General features: G+C 47.8%; 1 protein-coding gene across 6 annotated transcripts in view; it reads right to left on the bottom strand.

Moving 5' to 3' along the window:
* AGBL4 (AGBL carboxypeptidase 4) overlaps positions 1-18,448 on the bottom strand; it is a 1,107,854-nt gene that overhangs the window by 13,654 nt on the left and 1,075,752 nt on the right. The window lies entirely within an intron of this gene.

Raw genomic sequence — 18,448 nt, 5'->3', positions numbered from 1 at the left:
TATAATGTTTTTATCCACCAAGTGAAACTGCTGATGACCGTCCTTCTCTTCCACACACTGTAATCAGCAGCAATTAATTCTAATCACAAGGAGACAGCAAAAATGAACAGAGCATTAATTGGACGGAAGTAATCAGCATCTCCTTTGGCTCCCAGTTGGTACGGCCAACATGAGCAGGCACATGTATGCGTGCATGCACACTCATACACATACACACACACATACACACACACACACACAACCAGGGCACAGGGTGTAGAAGGTACACGCTGTCTGGTCAGCATGGTATAGCATTAAAAAAATCAAGGACTTTTGAGTCACAAAGATCCACCACTAAAGTTGCTTAAACTTGGCCTCCTTATTTGTAAAACCAGGATACACAGACCTACTTCAAAGTGGTTGAGAAGCTTAAATAAGAACGTTATGGGAAAGCACTACTCGTTCTCTTTCCCTCCACATCAAACAGCTTTTATAGCGGGGAGAGAAGAAAGTCCTAACATGATCTAAGAGCTTAGATCCTTGAATATTCTGGACACGGCCTAACCAACTTGATAGTCTCCTCCTGACCCCTCCCCTTAATCCTATAGCTGTCCTCCCCCATTTACCCCAATACACACACACACACACACATACACATACACACACACACACACACACACACACACACACACTCCTTTCTGCCTCTTTCCTATCTGGGCAGGCAGCTCAGTATCCCAACGGCCCCTCACTGTCCCTGGCACTGGCACCCAGTGGATGCTGAGTGCACATTTGCTGTATAACTGTTGACAGAGCCTATGCCTTTGTTCATGCTGTGCTCTCTCACCACCTTGGCCTCAGTCCTGGTCACCCTTCAAGGCTCAGCCTAGGCATCAACACCTCCTTTAGGATATTTTTGAAACCTGTTCCTCAACCACTCTCCTCTTTTTTCAGAACTCCATTCCTCTTTCATGATACCTGCAGCTTTCTACCTTGTAATATAAGATGCATGGGTATCTTTTTTTAAAAAAATGTTTTTATTGAATTTTTAGAGAGAGAGGAAGGGAGAGAGATAGAAACATCAATGAGAGAGAAACATCATCGATCAGCTACCTCCGCATGCCTCCCACAGGGGATCAAGCCTGTAACCTGGGCATATACCCTGACCAGGAATTAAATCGGTGGCCTCTTGGTTCCTGGATTGATGCTCAAGTGCTGAGCTACACTAGCCAGGGCATGGGTATCTTTACTCCTCTATTTCCCCAAGTTCCTCCACTCAATCATTCAACCAAATCCTTGAGCCAGTGCACGTTGGGCATCATGGACATTGAGAGACACCTGACTGGGTCTGTGTCTCAATCTGTTGTCCTTGAGCACAGCATTTGATATGCCTCACCTTTCTATACTCCAGGCCTCAGGCCATCATAGGTTATCTTTCAATATTTGATAATAGCAATGGGTTGCCCAAAAGAAGACATCTGGGCTGGGACATTGGTGACTCTTGTGAGATTGCAGAAGGCCAATGAGCTTCTTGAGGTTGAGCACAGATGCCCTGGGCTTTCTGAGGGAAAGGGCATAGTAATTATAGGCAGAGATCTGGAAGTAGTCCTGCCCCTACATTATATCACATAGAATGCACTGAAACCTAAAAACCCTCAATCAGCTGCGATTTGGTGCCCAGAGATATATGATTTACAAATATGCCTACAGAAGTTCTGGCCTGGGGTCAGACTCATCTCTGCCACCAGGTTTCTCGGTGATGTTAAACAAGTCATTTACCCCTTCTTGGTATTAGATTAGCCACCTCAATTTTATTCATTCAACAATTATGAATACCTACTGAGTTCCTGGCACTGTGCTTAGTCTTGAAGATACAGAGATAAATCAGATATGATTAGCTCCTTTCACGGGCTCATAGTCTAGTAGACATTATGAAAAGGGGCATCATGTCTACCATGTGATATCACCACAGCCAGCTACCAAGACTTCCGTCCCTGCAGGAACAGGCAAGGCACTCCTCAGAACAACCCCTTCCCCTACCCCAAATCCTTGGCTGTGCCCACTGTGGAAAGAGAGCCAAGGCTGATGCCAAGTTCATTAATAATTTTGGCTTCTGGAGAAAGAAGTTGGAATGCTTTGCTCTTCAAATATCAAAACATTCAATTAACACGGCTAATTAGCATCACCAGCAGCAGTCAGAAGAATGGCGATTTAGAAGCAGGATTTCAAAGGTTTCCTAGTTGTAGACCAAGGGAGCCCATCTCTTGCTAATGACCAGAGTCCCACACTTAGGCAATTCTATAGCAGTCATCAATTAGCCTCGCCACTGGGCAGAGACTGGCCTCATCCTTGAGTCATTTGTCTAATCAGAACTGGAGATAAAGAGACAGAATGGGGGTGGGGAGAGAGTGAATTAGAAAAAGAGGGAAAGGCAGAGAGGGAGGCACACAAAGAGAAATAACACATAAAGACAGAAACTCTCAGGGACACACATAAACACAGGAGAGAGAGAGAGAGAGAGAGAGAGAGAGAGAGAGAGAGAGAGAGAGAGGAGAGACTGATAGATAAACAGACAGCAATCATATAGACACTGAGAAAAAGAAATTTTTTAAATATAGAAAGATATGACACCAGTGGCTTTGGGAAAGGAGCTGATCATTGGGAAGCCTACTGTTCTGATCTGTAAAATCAGGCTTAGCTGTGGGGTTCAAAGTAAAATTTGGCTGCTGTGGTGAGATCCCAAAGAGGAGAGACTAGGAGACCCAAACCAAGCTTTTCTCCTCCCTTCTCACACTGAACCCAACACTCCTCCATCTGCATACTTTCTCTCGTAAATGCAATGGGCCTAGCAGCCAGTCCTGTGATCAACCAGGACTACTCCTGCCTCCCTCAGGATGGACGCCAATGGGTCTCCTCCTGAGTTCACCTCAGAAATAACTTCCTTTGTACTGCTTCTGATCCATCAGACCTCCTAGTTGCATCTTTAGATTATTGCAACCACCACTGGTCTCTCCCCGCTGCTGCCAATCCATGCTTATCACAGTTGCCAGAGTGACATTTCTAGATACAGACATGACTATGCCCCTCCCTTACTTAAACCCCTTGTTAGTGGGTTCCATACTTTCTCTGGATCAAGTCCAAGCCCATTAAACATGATTTCAAGACCTCCCTTTGGGCTCTGGCTCCTGCTATCTTCTCTGCAGCCTTCTCCTGACCCATCACTTCCACTTCCCACTCCACACTCACACTCCAACCACACAAGATGACATGGGGGTTCTGGGGACTCCATACGTTTGAGTTCCTCCACGTCCTGTCTGGCCCCTGCAATACTAACTGATCTTTGCTCTTGCTCTGTGCTTTTCTATGTCTATGTGTTGGTTTACCCACTTCCCCTGCTTACTAACCTGTTCTTTATACCACCTCATCTCTTACCCATCAGATATACAAGGGTCACAAATGCAAATGTCTTCAGAAAAGGGGCTCATATTATACACATATGCACTGACAGGTGTGAAACAATAGAAGGAGCAGTGGCCAATTGGACAGTCATGCCTTGCTCAAAGACCCTCAAACTCAGTGTTAAACCAATCAACCAACCAATTCACCAGCCAGCAAACATTCTCCTGGCCAAAGCCACCATCTGTAGGAAGGAGCCTGCCACGAGCCACCAGTGGGTGATGCTCCATCTATGATCTGGACTTGGAGCTCAGCCCGGCCCACAGGATCCTCAGTGCTCAGATCCCTCTTGCCATCTCCTTGCATCTGGCTTCCCTATGCAGGGGCATTTTCACAGCCTTTGCTATCTCCTACCCTTTGGGTCCTGCAAGGGTGTTAACTATGTGTAAACAGCTGCAAAGAACACTAACATTTATAGTGACAAGTCCAATCCCATCAAACACCAGGCCCAGATAAGATGTTGTTAATCAGCATCTTAATGAAGCCTAATTACAGCAGGTGATGCCTCCCACTAGGTAAGGCAGTGGTTACAGATAGGAGCAAGCCAGGAAATCACTGCCCTCTCCTCAGGGCCTGTTCCAGTGTAACAAGGGAGGGCTCGCTCGGGAAGGACTGGGTGCTAGGAGTGATGACAGTCCAGCAGAGGGCCCTGCTAGCAGTAAGAAATGACCCCTCTCCCCAGGGCCAACATAAACACAGTCTGGACAGTGAGTGGAGCTGGGCTTCTAAAAGGAGACAGGTTCCAGCAAGTACTCACCATTTATCATGACATTCTGCCTCATTAGATAGGAATGGGTCTCTGTTTCAACCATCTACCCTTGAGTCAGGCCTTCATAAGGCAGCATAGTCTTCAAAAAATGGTCTTTGGTTCCTCAACTCTGTTTTTTTCTCTTTGCATTTACTGCTCTTTTCTCTTTGCAGCACGCAAGCATCCAGGGCCCCTCCTGTCCCACCCTCGATTGCAGTTTAGTGGTTAACAGTGCAGGCAGTGGAATCGGACAGTGCTAGTCGGGACTCTAACCACCACATCTACCAGCTGTGTGCCCTTGGGAAAGTTACTTTATCTCTCTGATTGTCAGTGTCCTCCTCAGTCAGATGAGAACAATAATCCCTATCTTGTCCTCTTCACATGGTTGTTTAGAGATTAAATTAGGAAAAATACCCAGGGTAGTGCCTGCCACTTATCTGAGTCTCTTCCTTGTTCTGTATCTTCACTGAGAAATGGGAGAAATTCTCAACCTGGTATAGGGTGGGTGCTGGGTAAATATTTGTTGTTGCATGAATCCCTCAACACTGTTACAGACAGGAAAATGCAAGACCAGGGAGGGAAAGGAAGTCCCTGTGCCACACAGTAAGTTTCTGCTGGTCTAGAGCCTGTGACTTCCTGGAGGCCAGGACCCAAGGACTTTTCCTGAGGCCTTCTTTCTGGATACAGAGAGCTTATATGGACTTTAATTACTTGTTCCAAATCTGTCTTAGAGTGTTGATGGATCCAAAATGGATGAGTCCATGTTGCTTTAAAGCCATGAAAGAAAAAGTCAGCAATAGAGCAGGCTTTGGAGGCTGACAGACCTGAGCCTGAGAACTGGCAGAAACACTTCCTAACTGCATGACCTTGACCTTGGGCATGTCCCCTAGTTACCCTGAGCATCATGTCTTCCCTGAACTCCTACTCCGAATGGGGACCATATGCCTGTCTTTCAAGGTTATAGTAGAGATCTATGCTATGCGTGCCATTTACGGAGAACATCCTAATCGTAGTTGGTTGATCACCTATGATGACGTTGTGTTTCAGATGGTACTTCAGAGCTGGCCTGCAGCACTAGCCACGCCTTTGGAGGTTTGCCCTCACAAAGACTCCCAGCCTCCATCCCTGCCATTCGGCGTTTTAATATGCACAGTGCCACTGCTCACTGTGGAACAGCCACTGACCATAAAGTCTGACATTTTGAAGATTAAAAATGCTTTGAATTAGTCATGCCCTTGTGAAGTCACCATTCCTACTTGTCCTGCTCTGGAATCTAAAATTGACTTGAAGCGAAGCCAGTAATTTTCCCTCAACAATGACCTTCCTGGGAGGCAGCCTGGGGCATTGAGGCCAGGTGAGAATCTGAGTCACCCAGAAGACCACCAGGGGAGAGGAGCCACAGTATGAACAGCCTGTTTGGAGAGAGGGGTCTGTTCTGCCAGGGCTTGGAGGTCGAGGCCTCTGCGAAGAGGCAGGGAGTGGTGGGAAGAGGAGGGGAAACCTCCTTCTGGCTGCACACCCGGGAGCAGGGCAGGGGCCGTGGGAGCCAGGACTCTGGCTGAGAGCCTGGATCTGCCCCGTACAAGTGGTGTGACCCAGGTAAGTTAACATCTTGAGCCAACATTTTCTCACTTGCAAGACAGAACTAGTTAAGGACTTCTTCATAAGGCTGCCGGGAGAATTAGATAAGCTACTGGAGTCCTTAGCACAGTGCCTGGCATGTGGTGGGCAATCAGTAAACAGTTCCTTCTCTCAAGAGCTTCCCAATGTTTCAAGACTCATCTGGTCCCCGTGCTTTCACTGCTGTGCACTCCTGGAGTCCCAGGGACACCCACAGACATGTCATTGCTCAAGTATTTAGCCGAAGGGAAGTGAGCGTGGCATTCTCCAGCCTGCCCTTAAGTGCACGTGAGAGGGGCAGACCCCAAGGCTGGTCACAGCTGACCAGATGCACGTGTCTCTTAGGTGGTGCAGGTGGTTTTCCATCTTGGCAGGAAGTCTGTTCCCCAACCAGCTGGCCTCCTGACCACCTACCCAGCAGATCCCTGACCTACTGGGATCTCACAAAGTGATCACGCAGAACTAGGGACCAGTGAGGGTGTTAAGTACTTAATACATTCTCATTTAACTTCACAATAACTCTGGGAAGTCTATATCATTATCTCTATTTGACTCTAAGGTCCGAGAGGCAAAGCAACTTGACCAAAGTTGCACAGGGCTTAGACATGGCAGAGCTAGGATTTGAAACCAGGATTTGCAGAACCTGGACTCCAAACCATTGAAATACACCAGCTCAAAGACCCCTAGTCCTGGCCCTTGCCTGAGCCTGGACCGGTCGGCTGCCCTGGCTTCTCTGTCGCTGGAGCTCTGACATCCCCCAAGGATGCTGGGAAGATGCAGACTGTGTTCATATAGCAGCCGGCTAGACCAGTGGTCGGCAAACTCATTAGTCAACATAGCAGCAAACCACTGGGCTAGACCACTGTGAGCTTGGAGCATGTTTGGGATTGTGCCCTTGCTGTCATCAGGGGTCACTCTTTCCAGCATGGGGCCAGGGTAAGATGTTTCCTTAAGAGCTCAGTGCTGGGAGATGCTTTGTGTTGCTTTATTGCGCATGTGCCTTTGTTATAATTAGCACAAACGGTAAATGAATGAGCAAACAAACAACTTAAAATAACTGGCCCAGGGACACATACACCAGGATGTCATGAGGAGCCTCAGGAGACCACTCCTTCCTCTCACAAGCCTTCCCTGTAGGACACAAGGGAAGAGAGACTGTCCTTGACATCCTTACGCCCTCTGGTTGTCTCTCAGCTCAGTTCACAGGCCTGGATCACGCACTTTGCCAGGAAGCCTCTGTCCCCACTTGGGGAAGCGGAGAGAGTGACAGTGAGCCCTGAGAGACAGTTCCTTCCAGGTGAAGGGCAAGTCCCCACTCCTCTGAAAACCTCAGTAAATGGTATTGGAATCTGATCTAAACTGAGGTCTGAGGAGGGAGAAGGAGGAAGAGGGAGTGAGGGGAGGGAGGATTGGGGCGGGGGGAAGGAGAACAGAAAGGGTGGGCCAGCAGGGAAGGGCAGGGAAGGGAGTGCGAAGCCGCCCTGGCAGTCAGCCGTCTGCTCACCCTGCACACACCATCTCCTTAACCCTCAATCCTCGCCATCAGTGCCTGTTCAAGATTGTGTAGATGCAGAAATAGGTGCAAAACATTGTCACTATTAGCCTTAAGAAAGGAAGGTAGCTGAGGCGGAAGAAAGAGAGAGAAAGAAAAGTGGTGAAGCAGGGAGGAGAGATGGAATTTTTGGTGAGGGGGTGAATGAGGCAGGAATAGCAGGTGGAGAAGGTGAGAAAGGACATACTAAAAATATTTGTATGTGTATATATATATGAGAGAGACAAATAAACAGATAAAAAAGAAGTGGAAAAAATGAGAGAGAGAGAGAGAGAGAGAGAGAGAGAGAGAGAGAGAGAGAGAGAGAGGAGGAAAGATGAAAACATTCCATCCAGGAGAAAAACCTGGAAGAGGTGTAGGGGATGTGCACCTCCCTCCTCTTCCTCTACAGGTGGCTTACCCCCTCCTCCATCCCCCCCAGATGCCAGCCCTGAGACCCTGAGACAAAGGACTTGGCAGCCTCCCAGTCCTCTTCAGGGAGGACCTAGACTCTCAGAGGCAGCCATGCACCCTGGGGGCCAGGAGAGGGCACTTCAACCTCAGGCAACAGCAACGCAGCAGTTGGTCCTGCCAGGCAGGCAGAGAGAGGCAGAGCCAGAGGAGCCAGTCTCCGGCTCAGGTTCCCGGGTTCCCAGCACCTCTGGGTGGAGCCAGCTCCCTGCATCGCCCTGAATACATGGATGTGCAACTGACTGGTTTGAGTCCTCCTCCGACCCTGGCCCTGGTCCTGCCCTATTCCAGACCTCTGTCCTGAGGGCAGCATGCCTCCAACTCTCAGGGGCTCCTCTTCCTGCTCCCCTTCACCAAGATCGTCCTTTCCTTGAGTGCAGGGAGACTAATTTTCAAAACTCCTTCTTACACACCACGCCATTGGATCTGCATAACCATTCACAAGTGGGCACAGCAGGGAGAACAAGAAACAAGCACAGAGATGGAGTGTCAGGTGTCTGAGATCACATTAAAAATAAAAATTAGTGCACTTTCTAGTTCTTACATTCCACGGTGAGAACCCACGTACATTTGTTCTCTCCACTGTGATATTTCCTCGACACCAGAATTAAGGAGTGTTCTCTCTCTCTCTCTCTCTCCCCCCCCTTCTCTCTCTCCTTCCCTCCCTCCCTCCCCCCTCCCATACCCAACTTGGTAGCAGACTGAGTCTCGGCCTCAGTCACAGATCTAGACCTTACACTGAGCCCTGAGTCTGATCATTAATGACTTTGTCCTGCTAAGAAGTTATGAATTACACACATGAGTACAGATAACAGAGTCTGAGAACCCCAAACACACTTTGAAGAGGATTGCCACATAAGAATCTTAGGCACTCCTTAAGAATCTAATGAACCCTTCATGGAAGATTCCGCAAAACCTCCGGCCTGCCCTGCCTCCATGCCTTCCTGAGGCTCAGAAACATATTACTCAGACTTCACCCAATTCACGATTTGACTAGTAACAGTAATAATGATGGTATTGTGTATTGAGAACCTACCATGTCCCAGGTATGCTATTACACATGAGATTTCATGTTTCCATCTATTTAAAACAACCCTATGAGTAGGTATCAGAATCATCATTGTCTCAGATGGGCAAAGTGAAGCTCAGAGAGATTAGGTCACTTGCGCAAGGTCACAAACACTAAGTAGAAGAGCCAACACCTGAACCCAAGTCGGCCTGGCTCCAGAGGCCCTGCCTGCTCTTTCAACCCATTCGTGGACAATACATCTGTTAGTTACAGCTCAGTTATTCGCTCCTCCATCAAGTGCTGCTTTTTGTTTTGTCTTGTTTTTTTCAAAGAAAGTATCCTCTGAGGGGAGGGGAAGACAATCTGAGGGGAGGGAAGGGCAATCAGATTTGGACTTGACATCAGAAGGAAGAAATTCAAGCTCCTGAGAAGGTATTGTCCCAACACCCACACACTGTGTCGCTGAGCAGGCGCTGCCCACCTGACTCTGTAGCTGCACTGAGAGCTGGGAACTGCCGGTGCCTTTGGATGGGCCCTAGGGAACCAAATGCACCTGCCTTGTTGGTAAAATACAGATAATAATACCCTCTCCCTAGATTGTGGTGGGGTCAAACAAGAAGATAACGTGCTCTGAATGTAAGGCACTTTATACACCGATAAGTGCTGTTCGCTTCCTGATGCCATCCCCCTCCCCCCACTCCCCCCACCCCCCTCTCAGGACTTGGCATTCTGTGAATATCCTGTCTCCTGCCTCCACTCCACTGACTCATGGCAAAATCTGCATAGATTAAGAGCAGTGGGCCTGACCTCCCGCCCTCCTTTCCTCCTCCAACCTGACTCCCACCTACTGCCTCTCAAGATGCATCAACATGCCAAGCACGGCACAGCCCCAGCCAGAGGCCCTTGTCTCAGACAGAGCTGGAAGCTGCCTCCTGTGATTGGCAGGACATTTATCATCTTGAGGAAAATATTGACACCTAAGAAATCCCAGACAGGCAGCGTGTCTCGTTGGGCGTATAGCCTGCCGCTTGGGAAGTGAGACTTTAGGTGTTGGTCCCAGATCTCCCTGGAAGAAAGGGTGGGCTGGTGGTCCCATGGAGAGCAGTGCGTGCCCTCTAGGGGTGGACAACATCCTTGGGATGACTGTGTTCATACATAGTGGAGGTTCAATAAATGTGTGTCAGTCTAAGTTAAATAGGCTCATTGAAGGAGGCTTAGAGGATGGAGGCTCTTAGTCCAAACCCTTCATTTCAAAGATAGAAAAGTGAGATTCAGGGAAGTCTAGTGATTTGCTCAAGATCACACAGCAAATGAGTGGCAGAAGGCAGATTAACAAAGTCCAGGGCTCATGAATCTCACACTGGAGTTCTGTCCATTACCCAACAGGTAGGAGCTATCCCCAAACCTCTGGCCAAGTGGGATCATCTGACACACTGGAACTCTTGGTTCCCCAGCAGAACCAGGAAGGAGGGGACCCTCTGAATTACTTTCAGAGCCAGTATCACAGGGTCCTTTTAAGGAAAATGAAAAGAGAGGGAAGGTGCATGGATGAGCATTACTTGGCGAGGTGGCTTGACATATGTCTGTGCTGCACTTGCTTATCTCTAGCTGACCCCACTGAGCCATCCTCCCCACGCTGCCATTGGCTCTCCCTGAAACGCTGTCCTTCATCCCCTGGTTCCCTCAGCCCTCTCCAACCTCATCCCCTCTCGTTTCCTAACTGACTTCCCAAGGCCCAGATACAGCTCTCTGAGTGCTCTGGATGCTGCACATGCCACTCTCTCTGCCTGTAAGGCCCTCCCATGGCATCTTCCTTGCTGTACCTGCTCCCACCCCTGGGACCCTCAGGGCTGGGTTTGTTCAATGCTCATTCCCACCACCCCCTGTGCTCCTCTGTCACACATTGTCATGAGGTCACTCTCCTGCCTGTCTCCCTCACAACACTGGGAACGTCTCCAGGCAGAGGCCGCCATCACTCCTCTCTGCATCCCCAGGAACTGGGCCAGGTCCTGGGAGTCGCAGGTGCTCAGTAAGTGCAGCCCTGTCATTACCTCCCTCGCAGAGTGCACAGTGGAGCTGCCTTCTCTCCCACTAGATCTCGTCCTGACTCTCGTGCACAACAGGAGGATGGATCGTCTCCCTCTGCTCCATGATGGCTCTTTAGAAATTTGACCAAAGCAAATATGTAGCCTCCAAATATCTTCTTTCCAAAGGAAATATCCCCAATTCAATAACCAGTTTCTCAAGGTCAAAGCTTTGGGTAGAGTGACCAACCATCTCAGTTTGTCCGGGACTGTCAACCTGCTCTGGTTTTAGCACTGAAGTTCCCAGAAAATCCTTCAGTCCCAGGCAGACTGGGCCAGCTGGTAAACCAGCGGTGCTCCCTTCCCATCCCTGTCCTTCAGGGGCTGTGCACCATTTTCTCAATGTCCTACTTAGAGAGGGGACCAGAGATGAACACAGGGCTCCAGGGGTCGATGACACAGCAGGACAAAGAAAGGCCAGCGCCTCCTTGTTCCCAACATCTGCTTCTGCTAATATAGCCACTTGGCATCAATTTTGGCAGGAGGACAGTGTGTGGTAGATTTGGGGATGGATACATTTGTGTTGCTGTCCAATATTGAGCTTAATAGTATCAATTAAGAGACCTAAACCATGGTACTACACAGGAAACCTCATTCCCCGAAATTAGAGTTTCCAAAGCTGCTTTTGTTTTATTTGTTTTACTCTAAAGGTAGAAATCATTGACACCTTTGTTCTTATTATTGTCTATGCCTCCAAGTGTTTCAGGTATTCATTTCCTCACCAGTTATTTAGTAAACACCTATAGTGTGGCAGACAGTCGTTGGCATCTGGGCAGGTCAAAGTCAGGCCCAGATCAGCACCTGGTTAGAACTGACCTTGAGTAAAGTCCTTCCACTTTGGGGGCTCTCCCACATTTACATGACAAGCAGATTGGAACATAGAACCTGTATGCATGAGTGTACAATTGAATGTGACTATAAGTAAAGTAGAGGCCCGATGCATAAAAATTCGTGCAAGAGTAGGTCTTCCTTCCCCTAGCTGCCGGCACTGGCTTCCCTCCGGCACCAGGGACCCAGGACCCGGACTTCCCTCCCTGGCTGCTGGCAGGCACCAAGGACCCAGGCTGGCTTCCCTTGGGCCACCCACAGGCACCCAGGACCTGGGCTGGCTTCCCTCTGTCCCCATCTTTGTCAGGAAGGACGTCCGGTCTAATTAGCATATTACCCTTTTATTATTATAGATAGGTTCAAGTTACTTAAGAACCACCAGGAACCCTCTGACCAGCAGCTCACAGCCATACCCTTGAGCAACATCAACTCTCTCTATCATCACTTGGTTTCCATGGAGCCTTGCAGTGATGCTAGTGAAGGCTGACAGTTATCCCCATAAAGTAACTTTACAACTTTGTAATTTGTAGCTCTCTGTTGTCAGCAATATTAACAGCATTTCAAATTATGGCTATAAACTTGACAGCAGCAGATAAAACCCATAGAAACCTCATTTTGGGGGAGGAGAGAGGATGGAGGAAGGTAATGAAATGTTGGTTTTCCAGGCCTGGGTAAGAGGCACACTGATCTGGAGGTGGGAACTGCAAGATCAAGGCAGGGCTCACAAAGGGCAAGGTAGCTTAGTCCGTGCATGCGGAGAATAGGTCTGGTGGCATCTGCAAGACCAGGGATTACAAATAGGTCACAGCCAGGGATAGGGGTTATAGAGAACATGGCTACAGGAGGAGCAGGAGGTGGCTAGTGGGTCCCAACCTCTGTGGGGTTCAGGAAAGGGCTTTTTTCCTACAGGAAAGGGAAGGAACCTGGGCCCACTGCAGAGCAGGGAGGAGGAGAGGCAAAAACGCCAGGCAGAACTGAGAGAGTAGCCCTGGGCATGTTATTTGACTTTCCCACATGTAAAATGGAGGTACTTATCTCAAAGGCCAAAAATCAAATAATTCTTTCTGTATTTGTCTGTCTATCTATCCATCCATCTATCTATCTAATGATTTAGAAATAAACTTAAGGATCATATCATTTTATCTTCTAATCTAAAGATAGGAAAATTGGAACCCATATGACCATTCCTCCAATGCAGGGATCCTGGCATGACTCATGAAGCACATCTCAATATTCTTATCTTTATCATCACTTCTACTATTAGCCATCCACTCATTCAGCCTGTCATTCCATAAGCATTCACATTTAAAGAACAAATTCTAGCTCATGTCTACATGGGATGAGGGTGGAGTGGGAAATAAACCCCCAACAGGTCCCTGTCCAGTTTAGTCTTCTGTTCCCAAAGCCCACGATGGAAGCAATTTTTGCCTATTAATCTTAACAAAGGCTTGGCCATGGGCATGACAAACTGGGAAATACCTGGGTATCATTCCATGCCAATCAACAGATCAGACCTGACACTTCCTACTCTTCTGCTTAAAAAGTGAAACCTCCTCCTCAAGAAAGAAAATCCAGGCAGTACCCCATACACCTTCCCAACCGCCCAATACACACATATATCCGGATAATTCCCCTGAGCAACACAGATCACAACACTCATTGTCCTATTAGTGGGCCAACTAGCAAATGATGGTGAGGCCTGCTTTTCTTCCTTCCTTCCTTCCTTCCTTCCTTCCTTCCTTCCTTCCTTCCTTCCTTCCTTCTTTCCTTCCTTCCTTCCATTCATTCATTGGCATTCACTGAGGCCTACCAAGTACCAGGCTTTAAACAGAGAGGTGAAGTTATTTAACCAAGGTCACACAGCTTTATGATGGGGACAAGGGGCATTCTTTTCACCAGCTCATCAGGGGAAGCCCATCTGGACTGTACATACCAAACCACTTTCCTCATTAGGACTCTATAGTACATGGTAGAAAAATCTAGTATAAGCCTGTCCAAAGTCTAGGCTCTCTCCAGAATTTCACGCCCATAAAGCCACCAGCCTGCCAAACTTCTCTATTTGTACTTGACATGACCACCCTATACTCAACACATCCCAAACAAAGCTCAAAATATCCCCCTCTTCAACCCCTTTCTCCAACAGTCTGTATGTAAGTTATTGGTTCCACTGTGTTGTTCAAATCAAGAAAGCTTTGCATCTTCCTTGATTTCTTTCTTTACCCCATGCCTAAGTAATCACCAATAATGCTCAATCTTATCTGTTAGATATTGGAACACATTATTAAAATGAGACTTAATATTGGTTTTAGCTGAGATCCTGAGTCTATAGATACCACATTTTAAAAATTTACTTTTATTTATTTATTTTTAAATTGTTATTTATTGATTTGAGAGCGAGAGAAAGGGAGAGAGACAGAGGAAGGTAGAGAGAGACATCGATTTGTTTTTCCACCTATTTATGCATTCATTGGTTAATTCTCATATGTGCCCTGACCAGGGATTGAACCCACAACCTTGGCATAGTGAGATGATGCTCTAACCTCCTGAGTTACCTAGCCAGGGCCAGATACCACATTTTAAAGTGAAGTATGAAATCACCATGCAGGATTTGGAAAAGGAAACCAGAGAACCAGTTATGCAACCTTTAGCTCATGTTCAGACAAGAGGGCCACTGAAGGGGTGTAGTGCCCCAACAGAGGTGACCGTCAGATCACCAGGGACTGAGGATGAAACTTTGTGGTGTCTACTGAGTTCTGTTGGATGGATGAATAAAATAAATGACATCATCAATGTCTGGTGTGTGTTTCAGAGGACCCAGTGCAAAGAATATAGTAGGCTTTGAATTGAGACCAAGCCAACAACCTGAGTCCTAGATCTCTGCATCTTCTCTTGGCTACACCCATCATTCCCTTCACCTAGAGCCAGCACTCTCTGATTAAGGTGTCCCAGCTATAAGACTGTGGAAACGAGTCTGCTCAGGCCCTAAGGTCTCTCTTCACAATGTTTTTTCGTATCCGTTTTGTCAAAGAGCTATTTCCTTTGGCTGTGACCAGACCATAAACAAAGGCCACAGAAGCTGTGGGTTATTTTATGATTCCAGTTTAGCATCTCCCTCTCTCTCTCTGCCCACCTTCCCCCGCCTCTGAAATCATTTGAACAGAGCAATTTATTACTTGCAGGACAGTAAAATGTAAATAGCGTTTGCTGGAGAATGGTCTAAAGTGCTCAGGAATTTATCATTTAACAACAACAAAAACAACATGCAACAGGGAGAAAGGACAGGGGAACCAATATTCAATGGCGCCCGAGTGTGTGCCCAGTGATTCATATGCATTCTCCCTTGTAACCATCAAAGCAGCCCTGTGACATAAAACATCTCTATTCTCCCTTTACAGATCAAGAAGCTGAGGGGAGGGAGAGGGAAGAAAGGCTTCCTGCAGAAAGAGAAATAGGGCTCAGATTTCCAAGGTGAATGGGAGGTAGACAGAGTGGTTAAATAATTGCACTAGAGAGGAAGGCCCTGGTCACGTTTAGGGAGAAAAACTAGACTGACAGACACATGTGTTCTGGTGGGTGAGGAGGTGAGCACTATTGTGAGCCTGGGTGCAAGACCCCTCAGGATTCCCTCCCTTCCAACCTTCGCTGATCTTACACGTGCCCAGCCCCCTCTGGGGAACCCACACCTGATATTGGGAAGAGGGTGCTCTGGATGACAGACATGAAAAACAAACCATAGGAACTGCACCCCCACACACTGTGTGGCATTCTGAGGTCAAGGCCCTTAACTGTGGTGATTCCTCCAAGGCCCTTTGCCCTGTGAGCGCTCTCAGCACAGCCAGGCCTCTTGCTGTAACAGTCCTGTCTATGTCTTCAACATAAACGCAGGTCCTCATCCACAGTCACATATATCCCTTCAAAGTTTTAACCAATAGTCACTTAACTTACAGTGCACACTCACACACATTATTTTACTTAACCTCATTGTAGCTCAGTGAGGTGAAGTATTATTATGTCATATTACGGATTAGGACAACGAGGTCCACTGAAGTGATGTAACTTGCCCAAGGTGATATACCTAGTAAGTGGCTGAGCCAGGATTCAAACCCAGATTTGTCTGAATCCAAGGTCTGTTCTCTTTGAATAACTCCTCACATTTTCATGAGTATCTCTATTTAATCCCCGTTGCAGGGGTGGGAAAGCGAAAGGCCCTCGGTCCCTTTGTGAAGGTGATGTTGCTCACCTGGGCAAGGTTAGAGGACTCGCCGAAGGACACTCTCTGGGAGGTGCTGCCATCAGGATCCAGGCCCCTGTCTCCCAGGCTAGAGGACACTTCCTCCCAGACCACATTGCCGTTCCCATCAGACCAGCATGTCATTTCTTTCTCTGATTGGGAGGAGGAGCCAGTAGCCAACACAGACCACAATCTATCTGCCTGAAGTCTCCCTCTGTCACGAGATGAGGGTTTTAAAAAATGCATTTCAATCGGGAGCCAGGTTAGATCACACGTGTGTGTGTTGAATTGGCCCGAGCTTCCCCGTTCCAGGTTTCTCTTCTCATCCCCTAGGTAACAGAACAAGGCGGCGACTCTCACAGCATCATGGCCTGCTCAGCTCATGTGCAGCCCTACCAGTCACCCTTAAATCCCTCCGATCACTAGCACATCTTCCCCACTGACACCCTCTAATCACGTACCAAGTCTCCTCATTCTAAATGCTCCACAGCATCACCAGAATTGAGTCCTGAATCACCTCCCACCTGATGATCAAAGCAACCTCCTAATGCGTGTCTCCAACTTCAGACTTGGCCCCTCCAGTCTGTCCTTCCCACTGTAGCCAGAGTGGCTTCCACCACAATTTAAAACCCTCCTATGGCTCCCATTACTTTCATGTTCAAGTTCAATTCCTTACAGCCTCTCCTTCAGTCTCATCTCTTGCATCTGAAGCCCTGCAGCCACACTGAGCCATGCACAGCTCCTGCAGACACCTTCCTCCCCTTTTTGTCTACAGTGTCCTCCCTCTAACAAGCCACCCCAGGCAATCTGGGTAATGTCTACTCAGTCTTAAAAACTCAGCTTCGATGTCACTTGCACTGGGAAGCCTTCCATGACCTTCCAAAACTGTTTGGGAGGTCATGTAAAGACATTTTTGTTTTTAGTATGTTCGCTGTTACATCCCATGTGCCTAGAACTTAACTTGCTTGTGGTGGACACTCAACACAAATTTCCTAAGTGAAAGTTTTCCACGGCCCTCTGGAATCCTTCCCCACAGAACTCATCATATACGTATATTATAGTTGTCTCTTTCCTCTTCTGTGTCCCCAAGGAGAGTGAAAGCTCTGAGTCAGGAACTATGCCTTCTTGGTCAGCATTTTAGCTTGGGCCCCTGATATGATTCTTGCATGTCCTGGTGGTATTACATGTGATGAACAAGGACTGGGCACTGAGGGGAGGGAACTGGCCTGGGCTAAGGGGGAAGGCACTCTATTGAGAAATACGTTTACTTTCAACACAAAAGCATGTCAGAGGTGCCAAGAAAGGATGAGAAGCCTCAAATTCGACCTCAGACACCAACCACAAACTGAGGGCAGGCTCCTGTGCACAAACTCACACCTCACTATGAACAGGGGTTGCAGGATCCCCTTTGGTGCACAGGCTCAAAATCTACCAGGCAACTCTCTCTACCTTCTTTGCCACAATATCATGTAGAAGAAAAGCCGGTGGGTGCGGTGCGGAATGTGACCTATGCATGTGTTACAGGAGTTAGGGGATCATAGAGTGGGCATGCGCCATACATGATCAAGAGTATGTGTTTTGAGGTGGGGGGGGGGGCAGGCAGTGTGGCACATGATAGACGGCCAGGACTTTAGAAACCAAAGGTCCTCTGCCTGTTCCTTAGCCAGGCCGAGGTTAAAGGTTATGAAAGCTGACTTCAAGATGACTGCCTTAGTCTGGGTGACTGTAGAGAGGGACCCTTAGTTCTCTCACCATCTCTCCAGTGCTCTGTGGGTCTGGAACATTTCTCAAACACCCAGCCGACCTGCTGCTCACCCCTCTGTCTGGGTTTGTCACCCTGCCTCCCATGATCCCAGCTAGGGAACTGGACCCCCCAGAGCCACTAGGCTGCAACCGACTAGTCCTAAGTTACATCACACAGATAAAGGATGTTTTCCTGTCTGGAGTATGGTAGAAACTCCATAAACACCATGGGTTGAATAAAGACTAAAAGGAGCACCTCCACTTTTGGGGTAGAATTTGAATATATACACAGTTAATTTATATCCTCTCCTTTCTCCTCCTTCAACTATAGTTCTTCCTCTAAGAAAACTATAGGATAAAGGGAAACAGACACTGTCACAATCTGTCACAACCTTCATGCTGTGACCTTGAAATTAAAATCAATACTCAGGAAACTAGATTGACTCAATAACCCCTAAAAATTTAAGCAAGCTAGAAAGTAACCTCTAATTTCATCATGATATGCTTGGTGGTTTTCGGATAAATTGTATGAGGAAAGGCAATTTGGCAGAGGAAATGCAAAGAGCAAGATGTGCAGAGGATGAAAGGGAAGGCAGAAGGGAGGCAAAGTGAAGAGCAAGAGAGGAAAGGAGGATGGGAATAAGAGGGAATACAGAGGAGGGGGGAGAGATGAAGGGGTTGTGAGAATTAGGGAAAGAAACACACAAAACAGGAGGGAAGCGAGAGATAGAAGGAGAGGGGACAAGGCGGG

This window comes from Plecotus auritus (assembly GCF_963455305.1).
Source record: "Plecotus auritus genome assembly, chromosome: 2".
NCBI lineage: Eukaryota > Metazoa > Chordata > Mammalia > Chiroptera > Vespertilionidae > Plecotus > Plecotus auritus.
This window is presented reverse-complemented; position numbering and strand designations above follow the sequence as displayed.